Source organism: Lissotriton helveticus, chromosome 8 (genome assembly GCF_964261635.1).
Source record: "Lissotriton helveticus chromosome 8, aLisHel1.1, whole genome shotgun sequence".
NCBI lineage: Eukaryota > Metazoa > Chordata > Amphibia > Caudata > Salamandridae > Lissotriton > Lissotriton helveticus.
Genome location: NC_136069.1, coordinates 1122339041 through 1122366600, shown reverse-complemented (window position 1 = coordinate 1122366600; position 27560 = coordinate 1122339041).

The following is a 27560-nucleotide window of genomic DNA, read 5'->3' as shown; positions in this document are numbered from 1 at the left end:
GTTTCTGCCATTTCAGGCGTCTTCGGCCCGGCTTGCTTGAATCCTGATGGTGCAATGAGCAAGGGACTCACATCTGAGTATACCCTTCCACGCTTAGGGTGGACAAAATTATTTACAACAAGGGGTGGTGATGGACAGAGTCTCTGAATTAAGCAGAGTACTCTCACCCAGTCAAGAGATCAGGGCTAGATCCAACACCGTTTTTTAGCTCATTGCACCATCCCAGTTTCAGAACCTGGCTGTATGCAAATTAGTCTGTCCCTTGCCCAGTGCATCATGGGAACAGGGCAGACCAGACTACAAAAGCCAATTCTTACACTGGGAAGGAAACAAGCTTCCGGGGACCGGTTTCTGCCATTTCAGGCATCTTCGGCCCGGCTTGCTTGAATCCTGATGGTGCAATGAGCAAGGGACTCACATCTGAGTATACCCTTCCACGCTTAGGGTGGACAAAATTATTTACAACAAGGGGTGGTGATGGACAGAGTCTCTGAATTAAGCAGAGTACTCTCACCCAGTCAAGAGATCAGGGCTAGATCCAACACCGTTTTTTAGCTCATTGCACCATCCCAGTTTCAGAACCTGGCTGTATGCAAATTAGTCTGTCTCTGGCCCAGTGCATCATGGGAACAGGGCAGACCAGACTACAAAAGCCAATTCTTACACTGGGAAGGAAACAAGCTTCCGGGGTCCGGTTTCTGCCATTTCAGGCGTCTTCGGCCCGGCTTTCTTGAATCCTGATGGTGCAATGAGCAAGGGACTCACATCTGAGTATACCCTTCCACGCTTAGGGTGGACAAAATTATTTACAACAAGGGGTGGTGATGGACAGAGTCTCTGAATTAAGCAGAGTACTCTCACCCAGTCAAGAGATCAGGGCTAGATCCAACACCGTTTTCAAGCAAGCCGGGCCGACGAGACTGAAATGCCAGAAACCGGTCCCCGGTAGCTTGTCTCCTTTCTGGTGAAGAATTGGCTTGGTAGTTTGGTCTGCCCTGTTCCCATGATGCACTGGGCCAGGGACAGACTAATTTGCATATAGCCAGGTTCTGAGCTGGGATGGGGCAGTGAGCTAAATAACGGTGATGGATCAAGCCCTGATCTTTGGACTGGGTAAGAGTGGTCTGCTTAATTCAGACACTCTGTTCATCACCACCCCCTTTTCTGAATCGTTTTTGGCCACTATAGGTGTGGCAGGGTATACTCAGACATGAGTCCCTTGCTCACTGCTCCATCAGGATTCAAGCAAGCCGGGCCAACGAGGCTGAAATGCCAGAAACCGGTCCCCGGTAGCTTGTCTCCTTTCTGGTGAAGAATTGGCTTGGTAGTTTGGTCTGCCCTGTTCCCATGATGCACTGGGCCAGGGACAGACTAATTTGCATATAGCCAGGTTCTGAGCTGGGATGGGGCAGTGAGCTTAATAACGGTGATGGATCAAGCCCTGATCTTTGGACTGGGTAAGAGTGGTCTGCTTAATTCAGACACTCTGTTCATCACCACCCCCTTTTCTGAATCGTTTTTGGCCACTATAGGTGTGGCAGGGTATACTCAGACATGAGTCCCTTGCTCACTGCTCCATCAGGATTCAAGCAAGCCGGGCCGACGAGGCTGAAATGCCAGAAACCGGTCCCCGGTAGCTTGTCTCCTTTCTGGTGAAGAATTGGCTTGGTAGTTTGGTCTGCCCTGTTCCCATGATGCACTGGGCCAGGGACAGACTAATTTGCATATAGCCAGGTTCTGAGCTGGGATGGGGCAGTGAGCTAAATAACGATGATGGATCAAGCCCTGATCTTTGGACTGGGTAAGAGTGGTCTGCTTAATTCAGACACTCTGTTCATCACCACCCCCTTTTCTGAATCGTTTTTGGCCACTATGGGTGTGGCAGGGTATACTCAGACATGAGTCCCTTGCTCACTGCTCCATCAGGATTCAAGCAAGCCGGGCCGACGAGGCTGAAATGCCAGAAACCGGTCCCCGGTAGCTTGTCTCCTTTCTGGTGAAGAATTGGCTTGGTAGTTTGGTCTGCCCTGTTCCCATGATGCACTGGGCCAGGGACAAACTAATTTGCATATAGCCAGGTTCTGAGCTGGGATAGGGCAGTGAGCTAAATAACGGTGATGGATCAAGCCCTGATCTTTGGACTGGGTAAGAGTGGTCTGCTTAATTCAGACACTCTGTTCATCACCACCCCCTTTTCTGAATCGTTTTTGGCCACTATAGGTGTGGCAGGGTATACTCAGACATGAGTCCCTTGCTCACTGCTCCATCAGGATTCAAGCAAGCCGGGCCGACGAGGCTGAAATGCCAGAAACCGGTCCCCGGTAGCTTGTCTCCTTTCTGGTGAAGAATTGGCTTGGTAGTTTGGTCTGCCCTGTTCCCATGATGCACTGGGCCAGGTACAGACTAATTTGCATATAGCCAGGTTCTGAGCTGGGATGGGGCAGTGAGCTAAATAACGGTGATGGATCAAGCCCTGATCTTTGGACTGGGTAAGAGTGGTCTGCTTAATTCAGACACTCTGTTCATCACCACCCCCTTTTCTGAATCGTTTTTGGCCACTATAGGTGTGGCAGGGTATACTCAGACATGAGTCCCTTGCTCACTGCTCCATCAGGATTCAAGCAAGCCGGGCCGACGAGGCTGAAATGCCAGAAACCGGTCCCCGGTAGCTTGTCTCCTTTCTGGTGAAGAATTGGCTTGGTAGTTTGGTCTGCCCTGTTCCCATGATGCACTGGGCCAGGGACAGACTTTTTTGCATATAGCCAGGTTCTGAGCTGGGATGGGGCAGTGAGCTAAATAACTGTGATGGATCAAGCCCTGATCTTTGGACTGGGTAAGAGTGGTCTGCTTAATTCAGACACTCTGTTCATCACCACCCCCTTTTCTGAATCATTTTTGGCCACTATAGGTGTGGCAGGGTTTACTCAGACATGAGTCCCTTGCTCACTGCTCCATCAGGATTCAAGCAAGCTGGGCCGACGAGGCTGAAATGCCAGAAACCGGTCCCCGGTAGCTTGTCTCCTTTCTGGTGAAGAATTGGCTTGGTAGTTTGGTCTGCCCTGTTCCCATGATGCACTGGGCCATGGACAGACTAATTTGCATATAGCCAGGTTCTGAGCTGGGATGGGGCAGTGAGCTAAATAACGGTGATGGATCAAGCCCTGATCTTTGGACTGGGTAAGAGTGGTCTGCTTAATTCAGACACTCTGTTCATCACCACCCCCTTTTCTGAATCGTTTTTGGCCACTATAGGTGTGGCAGGGTATACTCAGACATGAGTCCCTTGCTCACTGCTCCATCAGGATTCAAGCAAGCCGGGCCGACGAGGCTGAAATGCCAGAAACCGGTCCCCGGTAGCTTGTCTCCTTTCTGGTGAAGAATTGGCTTGGTAGTTTGGTCTGCCCTGTTCCCATGATGCACTGGGCCATGGACAGACTAATTTGCATATAGCCAGGTTCTGAGCTGGGATGGGGCAGTGAGCTAAATAACGGTGATGGATCAAGCCCTGATCTTTGGACTGGGTAAGAGTGGTCTGCTTAATTCAGACACTCTGTTCATCACCACCCCCTTTTCTGAATCGTTTTTGGCCACTATAGGTGTGGCAGGGTATACTCAGACATGAGTCCCTTGCTCACTGCTCCATCAGGATTCAAGCAAGCCGGGCCGACGAGGCTGAAATGCCAGAAACCGGTCCCCGGTAGCTTGTCTCCTTTCTGGTGAAGAATTGGCTTGGTAGTTTGGTCTGCCCTGTTCCCATGATGCACTGGGCCAGGGACAGACTAATTTGCATATAGCCAGGTTCTGAGCTGGGATGGGGCAGTGAGCTAAATAACGGTGATGGATCAAGCCCTGATCTTTGGACTGGGTAAGAGTGGTCTGCTTAATTCAGACACTCTGTTCATCACCACCCCCTTTTCTGAATCGTTTTTGGCCACTATAGGTGTGGCAGGGTATACTCAGACATGAGTCCCTTGCTCACTGCTCCATCAGGATTCAAGCAAGCCGGGCCGACGAGGCTGAAATGCCAGAAACCGGTCCCCGGTAGCTTGTCTCCTTTCTGGTGAAGAATTGGCTTGGTAGTTTGGTCTGCCCTGTTCCCATGATGCACTGGGCCAGGGACAGACTAATTTGCATATAGCCAGGTTCTGAGCTGGGATGGGGCAGTGAGCTAAATAACGGTGATGGATCAAGCCCTGATCTTTGGACTGGGTAAGAGTGGTCTGCTTAATTCAGACACTCTGTTCATCACCACCCCCTTTTCTGAATCGCCTTTCCATTATTAGCATGTTTCAAGTGCCCCCAGATTTCCACCTCAGTGATATGCCCCTCAGGGGAATGCTTTCCCAACTTCTCAAGCCCAGGAAGAGCCCTGCCTCCCAACCATTCCCTAAGCTTATCTGGATAGGCCTCCTCTGTATACAGAGCTAAAAATAGGGCAGCCAGGTGTTCCTGTATTTCTTTTGCCTTTTTGGAAATGTCCCCCGGGGAATCACTAGACTCCTCAGAAATGTATAAAAATATTTTATATCATCATTAACCATTATCCTGCACCAAATATTTAACTATACTATAGCAAAGTGTGGGAATTAACATCTCTTGTGTCGTGTTCATCATGATTTTTACCCCACCTGTTTTTATTGTTGTAGAACTCTGTCTACATTCCCCATGCTAACCATTTGTAAAGGGCATCTGCTCCCCCTTTTAACATGGTTGAATTAGTAAAATTCTAATTGGCATATTTAATGTACCTATAAGACCTTAGGATATGGTAAAAGGTGTACCTAGGGCCCCTACATTAAACACCACTAGTGGATTGCTGCATTTCTTGTGCCATCTACTAGAGTGACAGTGCACACATGATTTTAGGCCTAAGACTGTAGCCAGACTGTAGTGTGTAAAACCTGCAGTTCAACCTGTCAAAATTAACCCTTTTGACTTCTCAAAACCTGCCTTGTAAATATTAAGATGACACTCATATATAGACCTTATAGACCAGAAAAAAATGTTGCATGATATTTAAAATTAGAACAGAAAGTTATTACTTGTCTGCTTAGAGGGACTAGCATGTAAACGTTATCTTTACTTTAGTAATTCTGACTGTTCAATAGGGAAAAACTGGGATGCACTATTAGGTTGAATAATGATATCTTTGGCTAGGAAACAGCTAGAAACAAAATGCAATTACTCTTTGTAATATAATATTAATTTAAAGTTCAATCTAATGGAGAAGTCAGGTTTTTCATAGATCATAAGGAAAAGGTACTTTTACAAATGACCCTTTTTCTACCTAAAGCCTCTAGGGGATAATTTGCATTAACTTCCAGCTGCAGACCTCTGAGTGAGTGGCCCTATATGAGGTGTCAAAGATACTCCCAGATACAAGAAAAAAGCTTGGGTGTGGGAAGGTGTTTTTGTTCCTCTGGTAGGGTGACCATTTGGGCTGTGTTAATGAACTTAATTTACTTCATATGGGCCACCTAGACGAATGTCAAATGACACCTGAACAGGCCCCTTCTATTGTTCCTCCAGTCAGGCTGGCAACAATACTCATGGGAGAGAAGCTGTACCCAGAACTGCTTTGGAACGACCACAGAGGAGGGGCTGCTCATTATACTGGTCACACTACTGGGTTAGCACGCAAGTTCTACACAAGCAGAGAATGGTTTCAATATCTTGAATTTAGGCACAGATGGGCACTGTATGATTGTATGCAGAAGAGCAGACCAAAACTGCTGCAAAAGTGGGTAGGATTCCCCATGAGACCTTTTACTCTATTGGATACAGAGAGGCCAGGAGTCACCCACACCTACAAGTTAATTCCAGACATAAATATGGCAGTCCTTGGCACCGCCTGCAGAACACTTTCTGGACCTGGGGAAGACTGGAAGAAGACTTGATTGGTTGGCTGTGGCCCGAGAAAAGCCCTGAATGACTGAACCTGCTCCCCTTTTATAACCAGGGCAAACAAGTGGATTTCCAGGGTCATAAGGCTGACCTCCTGTTCAAGCTACAGGGATACAAATGCTTTCAGAGACCTTTTCCTGCAGCTGCCCAACTGACCAATTTCAACTGGACTGGCCCCTGACCTTAGCTGTTGGCCTCTGCATTAGTGCATCCTGCCTCTCAAGTGCTGTCCCTGAGATCATGGAACCCTTGACTATGTCTGGCTGGATATCTCCTACAATCCCCGAAAACCTGGGACATAGAAACTTTTGGCTCCGTAGACCTCCAGAGTACTGAAACAAACTTGCCAAGCCATTCAGACAAGGGTGCGTTGCCACTAGACTGAAGATTCAGGTTTCTCCTGCGCAGAGCTTTTCCACAGCAGCAAATTTGATTCAGCCAAAACTCATGGGGATAGAATCCAGCGTTGTGGAGCCCCTTTGTCTACAACCTACAGCCTTGCCGCCCTGCTGAAATACTTTAAGCTCGAAAAAAAGTGACTAAGTGTGAACAAAGAAATCTTGACTGTGTGAACACAGCAAAACTATCTGACTGGCAAGGGACCGTTTGGACACAAAATTTGAGTTTCACCCACTCTGAGCTTTACTGGCAAAAAACCAAAACTTTTGTCTGACTTTGTGGACCTCTCTTCGGCTACAGCCTGCTACTTTGGCCCACTGAAGATTTTGGACTTCCATTTTTGAGACCAAGTCAAGGTAAAACCGCCAACGGCGTCAAACCTGGTTATTGTATCTGACTCAGCTGCATTGTGGTCGACCTCAAAGTGCATCTAGATACTGATCTACCACAGCGAGTTAACAAGCTTGGCGCATTATGATTTTTGGTGCTATTGTTTATTTACAACTTAAAAATTCATATCTTCGGTTCCCCGTATTGGATCGTTGTTGCTTTGGTGCCATTTTATTTAGTACAATATTTTCTATTTTTCTAAATTAGTTTAGGATTTTTAATATGCTGGGTTTTCAATTTATTATTGTTCTTGTACTGCATATATACTTTGTACATTGCCTCTAATTTAAGCTTGTCGGGTCTGTTCCACAGTTACCCGGGGATTAAGTTCAGGTTAATTTGGCGGCCTTAGTTGTTGACCCTTACAAGAATTGTGTTTATTACTTAAGGTGGGCAGTAACAACCCCTTAACTACTAACCTAATTTCTTGCATAGAGATTAATAGCAAATCTATGCTCAAAAACAAAACTCTAGTCATTCCACAACAAGACAAAGATCATTAAGCCAGTGCAACGTTTTGACTAGTACCACTGAGCGTCTTGGACATAAGAGTCAGTACAATAACAGAGGTAAAAGGTAAATACGATCATTAAGATTTAATAAACACCCCTTTGGTTTTATAAAAGCAAGGTAAAGCTATGAGCATATCAGTCAACATTCTGTTTTAATGATGCTTCTGAACACAGTTATGATAATTTTTTGTTGGTTAGTGGAAGGTTCGAGACAGGAAGAGGAACAAACCGGTGTTGTCCTCGTTTGACAATAATACCAGCTACTCTATGTAGAAAAATAATTCCTGGCTATGTATTGATAAATTATAACAATGGCATGGAAAGGCCTTTCTTATAAAACGGTCACTGATTCTACCAAAACTTAGAATAGATTGAGAAAAGTGCTGTATGAATATCATATCAAAGCATGGATTTAAAACTTCAGGTTGAGGACATTTTGAATGGACAGCAGTTCATTATACAGTCTTGGTTGTGAGGGTCTCCCTTTACAGGCGAAGTGAATAGATGCAATTATGCTATTCAAATCTGAATCATGAGGCAGGGAGTTATCTGTGGGACTCATTACTCATGATCCAGCAGGTGGCAGTGCTGTGACACACCTAGGGGGAAGGGATAATCATATGCCTCCCCTCCTTGGCATGACCTCGCTGTCTGCATGTATGATATGCAAATGTTGGTGGCAGTGGAGGTGTGTCATTATGTCCTGTGGTGGTCCCTTAACTGACCCACACTAAGAAGGGGTGAATGCGAGTGACCAGGTTAGTGTGAAACAAGGTCTCTGTTCAGGCTCCTATATCACTTCATCACTATCAGCATCCTTCTGTTTACAGGATGCCAGCGTCCACACTTCACATAGGGCCAGATGTAGGTAACTTCAATTTACCGACTCATAAATACCGAATTTTACCGATTCGGTATTTATGAATTGGTAAATTTGAAGGTGGGAGATGTAGGTATTTTTTTATTTGAATTACAGAATCGGTAACATTCGGTATTTACCGATTCGGTAAATACCGAATCGGTATTTCCCATTGATTCCTATGGGCTGTGAAGCCCGAATCGGTAAATACCGAATCCTGCAAGGGTGCAGGGGGTGTCACTTTGACACCCTCTAGCACCCCAAGTACAGCCTTGTGTACATGCCCTAAGGGCATGCCTGTGTGTCACATGGCACAAGTGTGCATGCACAGATGTGCATGCACACCTGAATTCGGTATTTTACCACCCAATAGGATTGGGTGGTAAAATACCGGCTCTTAAGGGCCTGTGGCACTCTTAGGAGTGTCACCTACATATGGATTTACCAAATCAGTAAAATGACCGATTCGGTATTTTACAGAATCGGTAAATTTACCGAATCGGTAAAATTACCGACTTGGTATTTTACAGAATCGGTAAATTTACCGAATCGGTAAATTTACCGATTCTGTAAAATAATGGGCCCTACATCCCAATCACCAAATACCGGTCGGTAACGGCCGAATTCGACCGTTACCGACCGGTATTTGGGCTCCTACATCTGGCCCATAGTCATGAAGAGGCTCAATCTGCCATGAAAGAAGAAAGGAACATATAAAGTTAAAGATCATAGTGGACAAGCTAAGACATTTGGGTCCGTTTAAAACAAATCTAAACTACACAAGGGAAAAAAAAGCTTGCATGAAGCAACCGAATTACTATTAAGTTTGACAGAGGCAAGTTATCAAGACAGGGACTTTCTCAATGTTATGTACCCAATGTTATGTATGTCTACAACCCAGGGCCTGCAATTAATGCACATGATTCATACACAGAGCACACATTTCAGATGCCATAAAGAACTAAACCTTCCTAAGCATCTGAAAACAAATTGATCTAAGAGACAGCAGAAACGTGTACTGGAGTTCTTGTGAAATATGTATATTCTCTGAACAGTTTACAGCAGAATGACAGACTGAAGTATCTGAAGGCATTAGAAGATGCTTCTGAATATTTAGCACATAATATAGGAACTCTGCAAAGAATAACATTTTTAGACAGTCCCCAAAAAATATCAGATTCTGATTTGTCACTTCCCATTTACTTTGATCTTGATGTAAAAAAAGTCGCAAATCTCAAAATGCCGAAATAATTCTAGTTTTCTTTCACATCCCTTTAGCCAAAACGTTTTGCAGAGACTACACTTTCAAAGCTGAAGCGATCACATTAATTTATTCAATTAAAATAACATATCATTATTAATAAGCTACATTTGAAGTAACATTTGAAGTGGGGTAAGCAAAATCTATTAACATGAATATTCAGCAATATGCCTGTGACACACCTAATCGTTCAAGCCTAGATTAGCCTCCACTCTTGGGGAGCCCTCATCCAGTCCCTGGCGAGGGATAGAGTGTGTTTCTGGCCGGTGTGTGCCAACATCTCTGGGACCACCTGGCCCTCAACAATAAATCAGGCTCAGTGCTTGAACTGAGGAAATGTGCAGCCCACAGCTCACTACAGCAGAGTCCAAACAGGTCTCAAGCAATGAAGAACTTCGAAAAGCTGAACTGGGGATTCAACTTACATTTGCAGATGGGCAGCAGCTTCCTCACCATCACTGATAGTTCATCTTCCAAGTTCAACCAATCAGGTGGGAGTTTCCCTCCTGAAGAGGGATGCTGAGCAGAGGGAGCAGGACTTCCCCTGCTCCCAGGATGTGCAGGGTGGCCTGATTAAGGGACACCTGACAGGTATCTTCTGCTGGGTTTTGTCCTCATGGAAATCGTGTGTCTTCCCCTCAGACAGACTAGTGTTCACAATCATCTAGTGACTGCGAACAATGTACAACGTGCAAAGCCAGGAGCCCTGATCTCAATGTGTGGAAGTCTCGTATGTACTGTAAACATGAAAATATATGTTTGAGTTAGTAAACGGTTATGTACTCACAACTCAATCTTGGCATTCACATCTTTACTGCAACTGTGCTAATTCTGTTGTACCTCGACTCATCCTAGACCACCTTTTGAGGTAGGCCCTGCATGATCATCTACGTCTATCCAGAGAGTCAAAGAGGCTTCTCCTTTGTAGATTGAGTGCCCTCAGTGGGATATGACTTACACGAGAGACAGTGGCGATGGGAAATGAACTGTGATAATAGATAACTAATATGAATGGTAAAATTATCAAAATGAAGGATGTTACTGATTTGGGTAAAATGTACTAAAGAGATGGTATATATACTCTCTTACATGTGTGTGGGTGGTAATGACTGAAATTCAACATCACACAATTTAGAAAAGAATGTTCACAAGGGCAAAGAATGCATATAATACTGCAAATGGATATTAAAGGCCCTCAGTTAAAACAAACTGGAACATTGTTGTGCATGGGGCTGTTGCCATTGTGAAACTCATAAAAAAGAGCTAAATCTATGCAATATATGATGTGTTAATTTGAAATCGCTTCTGTCTTGAATTAGGTTAGGGTTCAGCCAGCAAGCAGAAGTCTTTCTTGATGAGGAATGTTCAGTGGTGAACGAGTTGAAAACTATGTGGCTCACATACATTAAAATCAACACATCAATTTGATGTGTGGAAAATATGAGGTGAAATCGAACATTGCGGCATATTTACAAGCCCTTTCGCCACCAGAGCGCCACATTTTCTGATGCTCCGGTTGTGTAGCGCCATTTTCAATATTTGTAAGGTGGCACTAAGTCACTTACTTTGGCTAAATGCCACCTTGTATATATTGCCCCTTTCCATCACGGTTCTCTGAGGCAAAGGGGTGTGCAATGGGTGTTGCTGTGAGCGTTCCACCACAACACCTGTTGCTTTCTGAAGCAGCCCCAGATTTACAAGGAGGTGTAAATCTGTGGCAGCCCACTAACGTCATGCAACAGCAGGTAGTAGAATGGCGCAGAAGACGAGAAGAAATGCTTTTATTTCTCCTCATTTTTGCTTTTTGTATGTGAAAGAGAAAAAAGTAATTAATGATTGTTTAAATGCAGTAAGGTGTCTCTTCCTGCGCATAAACAATAATTAAATAAAGGCTATTTGCTACTTCTCTCTGTGCTGCACACACAGAAGTAACAAATAACCATTATAGATTGTTTATGGGCAGGAAGGGACACCTTCCTGGACATAAACAACCATTCACTGCAACGCAGGCACCCTTGCACTATGACGCAAGGGTGCCTGCGTTGGCACTAGGCAGCAAATTTTAGTACCAGCATTAGGAAAAACACAGTGGTGCGCCGTATGGTAGTAAATATGGTGCATCCTTGCGTTTTTAAAATGACGGAGCACGCGTTCCCAGATTTGGCCCAGATCTCCGCTGCTACTTTTTCTAGTAAATATGCCCCATTGTGTCAAAAAGACCAAATAAGAGAAAAATATATGGGTTTTTTAGGCATTGCTGAGCTCAGCTCGAAGATAACCTGGTCATAACCTCTATCTAGTACTTTTATCTACTGAAAAACGTATGTTGGACCTTCGTGGCACAATTGATTGCATTCCTTTGATAAAGACACGACATCCCTGTCTAATGCTTAGGTATGGAAATATGCCCTTTGCATTAAAATTATGTTATTTTATGATATCTTGGTTTGTATAACGCAATAATCACCCAAGAGTGTATCCAGGTACTTGGGCAAGGTGTGTAGGTGTGTGGTCCCAAGGAGGTTATTTAAAGAGTCAAGTCTTCAGCTTCTTGTGGAACTCAAGAAGTGAGGAGGAAGCTCTGATGTGTTGAGGGAAGGTGTGCCATGTCTTGGGTTCAATGTAGGAGATGGTGTGACCTACCGCTTTGCTTTTCCAGATGCAGGGAGAGTGTGTGAGTGAGAGTGAGGCAGAGAGTAGGTGTCTGGTGGATTGGGGAATGTATATGCGGCTGTTCAGGCATTTTGCTCCTGGTTTTTGTATTGCTTCGAATGTGTGCATGAGAAGTTTGAATTGTCTGTGCTTGTGAATTGGGAGCCAGGGAAGCTTCCAGAGGTGTGGTGTGAAGTGGGTTCTTCATGGTGGTATGATTCTTGCCAATATGCTGTCGGTGGTCCGCAGTCTGTGTAGGAGTGGTTTGTAGATTCCGGTGTACTGATTGTTGCCGCATTCAAGCCTGCTGGTGATGAGTACTTGCATGACGGTCTGTTTGGTGTTCTGAGGCAATCATTCATAGATCTTTTTCAGCATGCGTAGGATGTGGAAGCAGGAGGTGCACGCTGCCTTGTCTTGAGCTGTCATGTTTAACCTCTAATCTAGGATGTTCCCTTGCTTTCTTCCTTGGCCTGTGGGTGTTGATCCTAGCTCTGATAGCCACCAAGTAGAATCTCATGGGGAGGTCTTGTTTCCGTAGACCAGTACTTCTGTCTTGTCAGAGATGCACTGCAGGCAGTTGGTTAGCTTCCAGACTGCTCCCATGGTCATGAAATTGGTGAAGTTGGTTCTGCTGGGGTTTGCCTTGTCTGTTAGGGAGAGGATGAGTTGAGTGTCATTGGTATAGAAGATGATGGTGATGTCTTGTGATCGAATGATGTTGGTGAGCGATGCCATATATATGTTGAAAAGGGTGGGGCTGCGGGACGATCCCCTTGGGACACCGCTTATCAGTTTCTTGGGCTCTGATGTGAAGGGTGGCACACTGAACCTTTGGGTTCGTCCAATGAGCAAGGAATGTTATACAAAGGAATGCTAATGCCTCTTATCAATGTTATGTCAATGCAAATGAATTAAATCAGTACTCTTAGTACTAAGTTGTGATCATCAAACTTGCACACTTTGTTTCTTTATGAAGAGTTTCCTTTTATTCTTTAATGTATCTTCCATCTGGAGGAAAGAGTAACAACCCAGAGAGTAACAGCCAACATGTTCCAGCTCTTGTTGCACCCCAGTCTGGGGCTCTTTCAAAGATGTAAGATATACGTAGATGAGTATAATTACATTGAGTTCATATATTTTGCAATAATAATGCCATTGACTCTTACAGACATGATTCACTGAGTCTTGGTCAAGAAGAACACTTGGTAAGGCACAGCACATGTAGTAATCATGCTAAATAATGGAAACTCAGGTGTATATGAGAGTATGACAGAGAGAATAATATTTTTTAGGAAAAATAGGGGAATGATGGGATTGATCTAATCATGCTATTGGTATCCAAGTTATTTCTTGAGGCTAGCCAGAGATACGTTGTTATCACAGCAGCAACATGGACTAGTCAGGCATTTACTTTGAGCTCTACTATAGGTAATGGTCCAGTTCATTGTTTGTGTTAGCAAGGTTCTGCGGAAGGAGTGTCGTAAGTGCAGACTAGGTGAATGCAGGGTGTGATATAGAGGGGAGAGAAAGGCCTATCATTGACTCTAATAGTGGACATTATCAGTTAAAAATTAGCATTAATGGTGCAAAATATACCTGTTTAGCCAGGATATCTAAAACACTGGAATCAAGGATCAACCCCAAAAAATTCAAGACTGAACGTGTTCAAGTGTGTCTTAGATATAATGTTTCTGATTCATGCCCACCTACTAAGGAAAACTAATGAGTGAAGAAAGGAAAATTTGAAGAGGACATGCCCTTATTAATATCAGACAAAAAATCCTGTCTGGAAACCTAGTTGTGTTCTGATAATACTCAAGATGCCCAAGGATAGGGTGGGGCATATAGATTTCATGTAGATTAGAGACATATGTCCTCAGCAGACAGAGAGGATTCTTGTAAGAAACTGGGTTGTTGGTTGACTGTAGTGTGAGCCCTAGTCAAGCAGCAACCACAATCTTTGTCAGGGTTAGGCACAAGCCAACCCCAAATTAATCTGTGATCATCCCTCTGGTAGTTTGGTGCAGAGCAGTCAGCCTTAACATAGAGGCAACGTGTAAAGTATTTGTGCAAAACCTCAAACAGTAATAAAGTGAAAACAAGATTGAAAAATTTGTAATTGACATCACCCCGTTATATATGACCGCACATAAGACCGGCGATCTCTCTGCATAGTACTGCCGGCAACAGTCTCCATGACAACGCCTGCCATCACTGCGCAGGCGTCACCCAACTACAAGCTTGTCTCCTCTGCACATGCCTGTGAGACGCTCGCTGCCACACCCGCACAGGCGCGGTGCAAGCATGACACGGCAATAGGCAGTCTTTTTTCTGTGTCCTCTTAAAAAACAGGTGCTCTCAGCAAAACTGGGCATTATTTAAGACCACAGAAGACCTCGAACCATTCTCCGGGTCAATACCTCTGCCGGATAACACCTGGGGGCATTCGGGGCAAAACGCCAGCGTAAGAAAACATTTCCCTTCAAATGCTCCAAATCACTGATCATGTGTGTGATGCTCCCGTGTCTTAGCTCACCACTCTTGTACATACTAACCCGATAATCTTCACGCTGACCGTACCACCAATACGGTTACACGTTTGCCGCATTTGATTGTGTACACTGCACCTTAAAAACCGGCAAAGAAAGTTTTTATTGTGATATAAGCCTTCATGCTAAGACTCTCTCCCTGTATGTTTGTCTTGTCATACATGTTGTATGTCCAGGTTTGCTTGGTGAGGGAATCCCCCTCACACACGTATAGCACCTTAGAGAGTGCTTCACATATTCCAACCAAAACACTCACTTAAATATTTATTTGCACTTTCACTATTTTACGGTCCTGAGGAAAGCCAGTTTTTAATTCAAAGGCCTGGCTGAAACATGTAGACCACACCTGGATGTAGGAGGCCCTAATACATACTCCATTCACATCCATAAGCCTTTTTAAACGCTAACAGAGGCCCAGTTATTAAATTCTAATTAAACCTCGGGTACTGGGACCACTGTATAGCTTTTTAACTATCACAATTCACGTCACCACACTGCACACTCAGTAACATACCTGTTCCGTTGTAACCAGGCGCTGTAGCACACCCAGGACACACTCTGTGTCACTGGGTGGGCCCGATGATGAAGCATGCAACCAACTAGGTTGGTGGGTGAGGGCTTCATGAAAAAACCTAATGGTTTGTGCTTCAACATACAGCTCTGAGTCCTGTATATGATTTCACAATAGGCTAGTCCTTTTTGATTACATATAAACCCTGGGGATATGGACTAGCTGACTAGCTACCTAGTCTTCTCTCTCTTCCTTGATAAACAGCGCTCCCATAACTCGCCATGGGGAGACACTTTGCGTAATAGATAATCATGAGTGCCGGGAGTGGTTTAGAGTCAATTATTTTTGTAAAGTCTAGAATAGCCCCGGAAGCTCTAACTAATGTGTTCTTTTTGTGTGTGCGTTACGTGGACCACGAACGCCGGTCATCGAAAAGAACCGCTAAATATGGGAAAGCAGGGACTTTTACTAATTCTACATCCCTGCAATAGAATTTGGCCTTCAATGCCCTCCTTGAACCTATGGACATAGCATGTGACTTTTTAAAATTAGTAATTAAGTCCAGGGTCCCCATAAAGTCTATAAAACAATTTAAAAGCATTTGCAACCCCCTCGCAGTCCTTGCCACCAGTGCCGCATCCATTACATGAATGGGGTGGCCCATAAGGTATGGACCTGGACACTTATGATTATAAACAAACAGTGGTCCTAAACCTATTGATTATATCATTAGATCAAATCTAACACAGTATCGATATTCAAAGTAGGAGACCATAATCAATATGTTATCTATAACTCAAAGACTCTATCTTCGAACAGAACATTGCACAACGGATAAAGAAAATATATTTCAGTTTAATATTTCTCTATATTCATTCTTTACATTATTTTTTTTGTCAATAAAAAACGTAGGTTGCCCCAAGACAGGAGCGTGCAAAAAGAAAAGATGTGATCCGGAAAGTGAAAACAAATGAAAAAAAAAGGAGAAAGGAATTACACAGTAGTGATTAAGAAATAGTTTACACAATTTTACAGTCAATACTGGGTACAAAGTTCACCGTATTGAACACCTGGCCAACAACTGAGTTCATATAATTGCAATCAGCACCATTTGTAGTACATACACATAGATGTTCTAAATTATGCACTGTCTACAATGTTGGCAAATAAGTGGTCCTAGGTGTATATATTGAAAATGTCGACGTTTCGACTCGACTTATTCCCAAACGGTGATTTGGACCTGGGGATGGCGAGTCTTCATCAGGACAAGGGATAAACGAGGCAACCCAGGGGATATTGGATAACCCTACAAGAGAGGAATTGTGAAATTACTAGCCGCGGTGCAAACCTTTAAAACCTATCCCCACCAGGGGTATGGCAGTTTCTCTTACCCTTTGTGATAGAGAAAACGATGTAGGCTGATCAGAATTTACCACATCTCAAAAGGAGTCCTATAGAGACAAAAATGGAGTCCAGAATGTATCTAAATAAATTAATGTACGGAATTGCCAATAGTAACAATTGTACACATTAAGGCTTTTACCTTCTATTCATATATTGATCCATGTCCGATTGACACTAATTCATGTTCGACATGGTGGGCAGTACCTAAAATTAATTAGAGTAGCGTAAATATACTGCATACACTGACACACAGTTACTACCGTATTCCCATTCAGGGCGGTGTCAATTACCTTAGTGTTGCGAAAAAACACAAGACCCCCAAGTCGGTCAATTTTTGAAATTCTGCTCCGGAATATACTGGACACTATAAAAATAGTAATGATTCGACATTATTACTAGTAGCACTCTATCGGATTATTTACAAGATTCAGTCAAAAGAACTTCAAACAAGTTCTTATGCAGAGGCTTACCTGGAATAAACTTCTATATTGTTCCTCAAACGATTAAAAGGCAGTGGTACTCCAATTTGGAACCAGCTGTATTTAAGGGAGACACAAGATCGAGGATTCAGGTCTCACTCGTGATATTCCCATGGTAGTGTGTAAAGTTAAAGTTAACACTTTTAAAAAAACGTCCACACCTACCCGTTATATTGAAGATAACAGCGTGTCCATCCGAGCCTCACAGTGCTTCTGGATGGCGATACAAGTTAATGTATTTCCATTAATCGACTTCACAGAGCTGTATAAAAGATATACAAGAACTTGTTTAGAATAAGATTAGGGCCGTGGGCCACATGGAGTAAGGGTCGAGCAATGCTATGCATCTGATCTCCACCTACCCGAACTGCCTCACGGAGGGAAAGTGTCTGCATCCGAGCCTCACAGTGCTGCAGGATGCCGTCGGTGAAACGCGAAGAGCCCTTCCGCGTTGGTGAATACCCAGGTTGCACCACGCAGTCGGTATAGAAAGAGGACTTGCGTTCTATGCCTCATTTCTAAAAATAATAAATCTATCGTTTCAAAAGATATTTACTCTACCCGTATAAGTAAAGCGGTCTGATTATGTTAATGTTATTTTTGTAGCATTATGTTTAGCGAAAATCAATTAGTCTTAAAATTTTAAACCATGCGGTGGTATTCACAAACACCATGGATCATTCTAAGGTGGATAAGGTCAGGACTGACAAGGGCAACGATTAAACCGTCCTCAACGCAGCTCGAGGGGTGGAAATAATTCAATGGTAGATAAACTAAAATTCAAAATTACAAATTCAAGAGTCATAGAAGGAGGGGATCAAAAGTTGATACAAAGTCAGTAAACACATCTGATAAAAGCAATATGCAGGTACATCAATACCGTCTATGTCAGACATTGATTACATTAGTGAAAAAGATTTTGTGATGGAAATACAATTATACACATTGATATATTAATTCCCAGTGTACCTCATGAAGGACAAATATTCAGATATTCACTCCCCCTTTGTGATGGAAATACAATTATACACATTGAGGTATTAATTCCCAGTGTACCTCATGAAGGACAAATATTCAGATATTCACTCCCCCTACAACAATTGCATGAGTCTCTCATAACTACATCCTATGTCATTTGAAGATATAGTAGGGAGCATAGTACAAATCTACTGAAATGGATCGCAAGGTGCGGTCCAATGCGGAAGCATTCAGCGTTTCAGAATATATACAGAAAAACTGTTTTACCACCCACTGTTATGAATTTACACTCCCAGCAGTGCCACTTGTTTGTTCATCTCTTCTAATTCATTCAACCCCTTGCTGACAGTGTTAAGAGTGTGTATCCATTTACACTCTCTTCTGTTTAGGATGTTATGTTGGTCACCTCCTCTGGGATTTGCTGTAATTTTTTCAATGACCCACCACCGTAGGTTATTCTCATGGTGGTCAAATCTGCTAAAGTGGTCAACCAAAGGTGCCCCTTGTACTTTGCACCTTATGCGGCTCATATGTTGCAGGATCCGACATTTTATTTTTTGTGTGGTCTGACCCACATACAAAAACCCGCACGGACATGCAACCGCATAAACTACCCAAGATGTATTGCAGTTTGTGTGGTGGGTGAGCTTATTAAGTTCGCTCATTGTGATCAAAACTGTCACACTCTAGTGTGAGGGGACAAGCCTTACAGCTCCCACACTTTCTGTGGCCTACTACAGGTGGTGCACCCCAGATAGTGGGTTGATTCGAAGGTAGTTTTTGTGGTAAAAGTGCTTTCACCAGGTGGTCACGAATGTTTTTTCCTTTACGGAATGCACGTAAAGGTGGCGGCATCCCACCCAATTCCCCACTGATTAAATGCCAATGGCGATTTATACATTTTTTGATATTGTTACTTTTTGTATTGAAAGTCGTGACGCACACTAGCCTGTCTTCTTTGGGTTTTTGAATGGAATGCAGTAAATGCTCTCGATGGATATGCCAGGCCCGTTTTTTTAGCTTTTTTAAGAAGCCTGATGGGATAACCGCGTTCGCTCAATCTCATTGTCAGGGCGGCGGACTCCTCTAAGTAATCGTCCTTTTTGAAACAGTTTCGGCGCAACCTCAGGAATTGCCCAAAGGGCAAATTATCCCTGAGGTTGCGCGGATGGTGACTCGTATATCTGAGGAGAGTGTTACGTTCACTGCTTTTTCTATGCAAGGTGGTATACAGTCTTCCATCTTCAGTTTTTATTTTTAAGTCTAGAAAGTTAATAGACATTGAATCACATTCCAAAGTAAATTGGATATTGTTGGAACAAGTGTTGATCCATTTATGGAAATCCCTAAGGTCAAGCGCACCACCGTGCCAAATCAACAGAACGTCATCAATATACCTTACCCACAATAACATATTATTGAGGTAAGGATTACATTGATTTTGAACAAATCTGCTTTCATATTCGCTCATATAAATGATGGCAAGATTTGGAGCAAAGCTAGCCCCCATTGCTACTCCACTTGTTTGGATATAGTATTCATTTTGGAAAACAAAAAAGTTTTTAGTCATCGCAATTTCCAAAAGTTTTACTATGAAGTCGGTCGGTACTCTGTGGGGGGCAGATCTCATGTTAAGGGCATGCTCTACACAGGACAATGCCTCATTTTGAGGAATGTTTGTGTATAAAGAAGCGATATCCATCGCAGCCAATATACACGTGTCGTGGTCATAGTTAAGGCCTTCCACCAATTGGATGGTATGTGACGTGTCCCGTACATACGTTGGGGTAGCCGTTGCAATGGGCTTCAGAAACACATCGATATATTTACACAATGGCTCCAAAAGGGACCCGCACCCCGATATTATGGGTCTTCCCGGGGGGTCTTCTAACCTTTTATGCACCTTGGGGAGCGTGTATATGGTCGGTGTTCTGGGGTTCTTGTTGTTTAGAAACTCATATTCATGTTTGTTGATGACCCCTAATTCCAAAGCTCCTTTTGTTAATTTTTGGATGGAGTCGCTAATGGTTTTGGTAGGATCCTTCCTCAACCGAACATAATTCCCTGGTATGCCCAACTGTGTATAGATTTCAGATTTGTAACTCTCTAGGTTCTGTACCACAATAGCACCGCCTTTATCGGCGGGCTTTATAACGATGTTGCTGTTGTTTTTCAGTGTTTGTAATGCAGTCTGTTCGTCCCTGCTTATATTATATGGAACGTATTGTCTTGTACTCAAAGTCTCATTGATGTCCCTTAACACTACTTGTTCATAAGTTAATATCTTGTTATCGATCAAGTGTGTGGGGGGATTAAACTTTGATGGTGGTCGTAATCCACTACCTGAGAATATAGGATTGAATGGAATTTTTTGAAAGTAGTGCCTAAGGCGAATCTTTCGAAAAAATTGTTGCAATTCAACTCTAAGGTTGAAATCATTGGGCATATTAGTAGGGACAAAGGACAATCCCTTTGACAGGACTTGTTGTTCAATCGGGGATAGTTGGTAATTAGATATATTGATTATAGGATTCTCAGGTCCGTTGTTCACCACTTGTATTGTTGCCTTCTCGTATTGATTTCCCCGTGGGAGTTCTGTTGGAAGTGGGTTTGCTTTCTCCCCCGTCCCGTTCCCCTGTTCCACGGACGGGATCTCGAGCCCCTGGGCCTCCCCCAGGGGCGACCTCTTGTAGACGAACCCCACCATTGGTCTTCCTCTAAAAAAGGCTGTTGTTCAGGGTAGTTTTGATTGTGTGAGGGGGCAGTGGCTGAACCGGTACTGGTACTAGGACGTTCAGAGTCACTCTCTGAGCCACTCCCTCCCGATGAAACAGAGAAAGTGTTATACCTCCTATAACCACCTCTTCCCCTACTCGACCAACCTCCCCGTGGGTCTTTTTCAAAATATCCCTCCTGGAGGTAGGGGTACGTGGTCTTTTTATAGTAGGCTTTTAAGTCTTTAGAGACTTTTTCCAACTTAGTGCTTTGTGTGTATATTTCAAAGTCCTTGATTGTTTTTTCTAGCCTTTCCAGGGCTTCTTTGGCATTCACTAAGGCCTTGTCATCAATGATCTCTTTACGTAACTCTGCAATTTCCCTTGTCAGTCGCTCGACTTCTTCAACAGCAGTCTCTATGCCCAACACCATCCAGTGTCTGGAGCACGTGTTGGACACAAAGCTGAAGTTCTCCTTGAATTTTAGATTTTCCAGAAAAATTGCAGGTTCGTTTTTTACTTGGAGACCAATGGGTATTACGTTCGCACGTAGATATTTGGCCAATGTGTGGCCATGCAGTCTGGTTCTTATCAACTTTTTTTCTAGTCTCTCCAACTTTGAGATTTTTTCATTGAGAGACAAGTCACCAGGGACTGAACTTCCAGCTATGAGAGTCCCCCCTCCCTCTTCATCTAAGAGTTTATTAATATAGTCTTCACTATATGTGAGGGTTTCTTTTTCAGACATAGGGGTCGATTAGGATGGCGGACGGAAACGTGTACCGTCCGCCGCGGAAGGTGGCAAGCTACTCCGGACCTGTCCGCGGAAAATCCGCAACAGCAATTAGGATAAAACATACAAAAAACGCCGACCGCGGCGTACGGAGCACTCCAATCCCCGTCCGCGGCGGTCGGAGTACACCTGAGTCCGCGGCAGGCGGACGGAACAGTAAAAACACCGACCGCCGCGTACGCACATGACCGCGAATACATCCACCACCCCCGCTATACCTGCGCAATGTCCGTGTCCGCAATTAGGATAACTCCGCAAGTACCCCGGTAGTCACCGCCATCCACGTCCGCAGCGGAACCAATGCACCGAGAATCCGTGCACCACAGCGGAACGACAACACAAACAACATCCCTACTGTCAAACCAATGCCATACATTGGCACGGAAGTTTATCACCAAACACACGAAAAAAAACGCCCACCCACCGAAAATATCCAAACCAATCACAACACACAATGATCCACCGCCAAGCACCACACAATCCACACCTGCCAACACTCCCACCTAGCACCTGACTGCCAATAACCATTCAGACACGGTCTAGACACACACCATAAAAGAACTCCCACCCACTCCACAACTCCTCTGCATCACAGCATAGCTGCTAGCAGGACACACCACTGAACTGAGCCCAAAGAGAAATAGCATTCACACAACCCACACCCAAACACACCCACCACACAAACACCCACCACACCATTCTTACACACCACACACCTGCACCACCCCATCCACGCAAACCCACACCCCGAGCACCACACACCATGGCACCAAAAAAAACCCCCAAATTCACTGACACCGAGTTGAAGGTTATGGTCGATGAGATCATCCGTGTGGAACCCCACTTATTCGGGGCCCTAGTGCAGCAGACCAGCATAGCCAGGAGAAACAGCATGTGGGACCGGATAGTCACCAGGGTGAATGCCTCCGGGAGCGTCCCGAGGACGAAGCAGGACATCCAGAGGCGGTGGCACGATCTAAAGACCCGAGTCAAAGCCATACGAGCCAAGAACTATCTCCGGGCTAATCATACAGGCGGTGGAACCCCTCCGGAGCCCTTACCCTACACCGAGTGGGAGGAGAAGGTGATGACCATCATCCACCCTGAGAGCCTTGATGGACTTCCTGAGGGAGAAGAGGCTGGTAAGTACAAACCAAGCACCACGAGCACTACTACATGGTGTGCCTCACACAACTGTGAAGACACATCTCCCAGAGCCCAACCCATGCATGCAGTCCACATACTCACCAACGTCGAAATCACTCCAACAGGCCCCCATGTCCATAGGGATGGCGGTGGCGGTGGGTGGTGGTGGGTGTGAGGGGATGTAACCACAACTCCCAACAGGCCCCCATGTCCATAGGGATGGCGGTGGCGGTGGTGGTGGGTGGTGGTGGGTGTGAGGGGATGGAACTACAACTCCCAACAGGCCCCCATGTCCATAGGGATGGCGGTGGCGGTGGCGGTGGGTGGTGGTGGGTGTGAGGGGATGTAACCACAACTCCCAACAGGCCCCCATGTCCATAGGGATGGCGGTGGCGGTGGTGGTGGGTGGTGGTGGGTGTGAGGGGATGGAACTACAACTCCCAACAGGCCCCCATGTCCATAGGGATGGCGGTGGCGGTGGCGGTGGGTGGTGGTGGGTGTGAGGGGATGTAACCACAACTCCCAACAGGCCCCCATGTCCATAGGGATGGCGGTGGTGGTGGGTGTGAGGGGATGTAACCACAACTCCCAACAGGCCCCCATGTCCATAGGGATGGCGGTGGCGGTGGTGGTGGGTGGTGGTGGGTGTGAGGGGATGGAACTACAACTCCCAACAGGCCCCCATGTCCATAGGGATGGCGGTGGCGGTGGTGGTGGGTGTGAGGGGATGTAACCACAACTCCCAACAGGCCCCCATGTCCATAGGGATGGCGGTGGCGGTGGTGGTGGGTGGTGGTGGGTGTGAGGGGATGGAACTACAACTCCCAACAGGCCCCCATGTCCATAGGGATGGCGGTGGTGGTGGGTGTGAGGGGATGTAACCACAACTCCCAACAGGCCCCCATGTCCATAGGGATGGCGGTGGCGGTGGTGGTGGGTGGTGGTGGGTGTGAGGGGATGTAACCACAACTCCCAACAGGCCCCCATGTCCATAGGGATGGCGGTGGCGGTGGTGGTGGGTGTGAGGGGATGGAACCACAACTCCCAACAGGCCCCCATGTCCATAGGGATGGCGGTGGCGGTGGTGGTGGGTGGTGGGTGGGGTGAGTACCAGTGCAGACAGAATCGGCCAAAAAAGTGAAAACAACCTGTCAAGTCCACATTACTCATCATCACATTTTGGTTTTGCAGGTCATCCTCATCTGACAGCTGGAAGCAACACCCGCCCTCCAGACTCGCCAATCACAGACGTCTCAGGGGACGATTGGCCAGCCACCTCCGGGGCAGAGGATGATCCCGGCACAAGCAGCCAGCCAGGGCCATCTGGCTCCCAGGTCACCCCTGCACCAACAACTACGGCCTCTGCCATTGTGACAACACCGGCCACTGTGACCTGCACAGCCACCACCAGCACCACCTCCACCACCACCACCACTGCTACCACCACTCCTGCCACCCTGCCCAACCCAACGGCCAACGCCGTGCCAGCGCCATCCCAGCCACGCAGGGAGAGTGTGAGGCAAGGCAGAGATGCAAGGCCAGATCCGGCAGGCAGGAGCATACGTCAAAGAACACGGGAGGATACCACCACACCCAATCCAGTGCAACAGTCATTGGAGGCACTGGGCAGGGTGGAGGTGAGCTACCAACGTGGTCAGGCACAGGCAGACCGGGCCCACCAGGACTTTGTAGATAACACTGCAATGTTGGGGGCCATTGAGAGGCGGCTTGGCCAACTAGTGGACATCTTCACCAGGACAATCAGGCCACAAACACCGCCACCGCCACCGCCACCGCCACCGCCACCTGCGGCGGATGTGGTACCCGATGCCCCTGCGCAACCAGCTGACACCGTACCGGCAGTAAGACGGAGGGGCCGACCGAGGCTGGAAGTGGGCGACAGCAGTGTGGAAGCACCTGCCACACGCTCCAAGAGGAACAGAAAATGACTGTCCCAGTACCTGCGCATGCCATTCACCCTGCCAACTATCCGGTCCCACCTGCCACAGGCCTGCTGTACTAGGCAGACACCACCCTATGTGGTGTCCGCACGGACATTTCATCTGCCATAACCTTCAACTCTCACTCCCCCACCCCTTCACTCATTTGTAAATATGCACCTACACCCATGCACATTTTGTAAATAAAAGCCACTTACTCACTCAATCATGTGTTGTCTCCATGTTTATTCACATGAATGCATCAGAAACAGATGTTACTAGGTACAGGTATCCAACTGGTACAGAATCATGGCGCTGCGGGAGTGACCTAGGGAAAATAGAAACCGCAAAGACACGTCAGGAAACAAGATCACACACATCAGAACACACTGCAGTGCAACATTTAACTACCCACACGCATCACAACAGTAATAGATGAGACGACACACATCATGGAGACGTGCATTGGCCACAATTTAGCACACACACACACATGCATGCATCACATAGCAGAACACAGAGATGAAGCACACCACTATGCCACAACACCAGCACACATTCACAGGGCATACCCAAGCAGCACAAGAGGAGCACACTCACAATCAAGGGAAGTAGCGATCAATGATCTGGCGCCTCTGGTCCACACCTTCCTCCTCACCACTATCCTCATCAGTTGACATGGCTGGGTCGGGAGGGCGAGGAACTTGCAGTTCATCAGGGTCCAAGAGCAGTTCAATGTTATAGCGCACAGCCAGGTTGTGAAGCATGCAGCACGCTATCACGATCTTGCATACTTTGCCTGGTGAGTAAGGCAGGGCCCCTCCAGTCTTATCCAGGCACCGAAACCTTGACTTGAGCAGGCCAAATGTCCGTTCTACCACTCGACGTGTCCTACCATGGGCATCATTGTATCTCATTTCTCCTGGTGTAGTGGGATTGCGTAAGGGACTGAGCAGCCAAGGCCTGTTTGGGTAAGCCGAGTCGCCTGTGTTGGTGGAAGAGAGAGAGAGAGAAACATCACAACCTGCATTGTGGGGCACACCATGCCACACAGATATCACTCCTGTCACCACAGCATACTCACCAACAAGCCACGCTTGTGCTGGACGAAGATTAGCCATCAGTTGGGGGACCATGCTGCTCCGCATGATGTGGGCGTCATGTGCAGAGCCAGGGAATCTTGCACACACATGTGAGATGATGTTGTCGGCCTGGCACACCACCTGCACGTTCAGGGAATGGAAGTGTTTCCGATTCCTATACACCTGCTCACGTGCCCGTGGTGCAATGATCGCGATATGCGTGCCATCAATGGAACCCACAACGTGTGGTATACGACCCAGGGCATAGAAGCCAGCTTTGACCGCTGGCAAGTCCGCCGCCTGAGGGAAATGTATATAGTCATGCTTGTACAGCATCATGGCTGTCAGTACATCCCGGAGTACCGTGCTGAACATGGCCTGTGACATTCCCCCGGCATCTCCAACTGTGTACTGGAATGTGCCTGTTGCGAAGAAATGGAGTGCCGCCATCACCTTTTGCGTGGGTGTCATGGAACCTGGATAGGTTCTTCGCGGCTGCAGATGAGGAGACAATAGGGTCACAAGTTGCAACAATCGACGGCGATCCAGCCTGAATTTCCGGATCACCTCCTCGTCCACCATATCCTCCAGCACAGTGTATGGGCGAAGGACATTTGGAGCCCTCCTGTGTGGGAGTAGATGGAATGGAAGTCAATTAACATACAACGCACGTGTGTGCACCTCAATCACATGTCAACGCCCTCTACCAACATGTAGTATCCAGTGTATGCTTGTCATATGTGTGACTCCTCTGATTGTCAGGACAACATGGACCGACGTAGCTACAATGTGCATCCACTAGCAACATGATGTTTAGCAACATGTGCAATGCACAGTGTCTCACCTCAACATCACTGCCAACCAGACATGTGACATGACCCACATGTGTAGGCCCAACATCACATGCACACATGCAAGTACATGCACACATACTAAATTAAACACCCCCCCACCCCCCCATATCATGATGCCCCAATGGCAACACCAGGAATGGTGGGCATACGGACATCACATGCATGGGGACACAATAGGCAACACACATGTACAGTACACAACAGAACCCCCACCATAGTCATCATCTGACACATACCACTCACTCACAACTGATTCACAGGTGCCCATTCATACGGGATCTACTGTGTACATGTGAGGTACGACTGAATTGTGTAGGGTACTACCCGATGTGGACATGCACACGTGATGGACACTTGTGGCTCACCGATGGCCATGGTATGGACACACATGGGATGGAGCATGACATGTGTAGCCACGCAATCACGCACACAACCGTGAGCAGGCAGCTGCAGACAATGGTACAAGGTGCATCATCGGCTAAGATGCTAACATTGATCACGCCATGGCGGTGCACTGCATCCGCTGTTTACGTCTGGGCATACGCGGGCCGCCTTCGACATTCACACTGTCTGCACGTGCACAGACCGTCACGCCCACACACCGGCAAGTGCATGTGTAAGGTTCCGGGACGGATGGTCGATTTGCAACAATGTTGTATCACTGGCGCCTCCATGGCGGTGCACGTACACAGCGGGGGAGGTGCAGGCCTATACACCCTGTAGATGTACTCAATGGACATGCCAGTTCATGACCCCCCTTACAGTCACCTTGCATCATCCACCGTACACCGGCCGGAGCGGCCGGCCCATGAACAACCGCCGTGCCAGGCCCTGCCCAGGACCGCCGTGCCGGCCATGGCAACAACCGCCATTGCACGGACCGCCAGGGAACGGCGGTAGTGGAAGGGCCGTGCAATGGCGGTTGTTGCCATGGCCGGCACGGCGGTCCTGGGCAGGGCCTGGCACGGCGGTAGTGGAAGGGCCGTGCAATGGCGGTTGTTGCCATGGCCGGCACGGCGGTCCTGGGCAGGGCCTGGCACGGCGGTTGTTCATGGGCCGGCCGCTCCGGCCGGTGTACGGTGGATGATGCAAGGTGACTGTAAGGGGGGTCATGAACTGGCATGTCCATT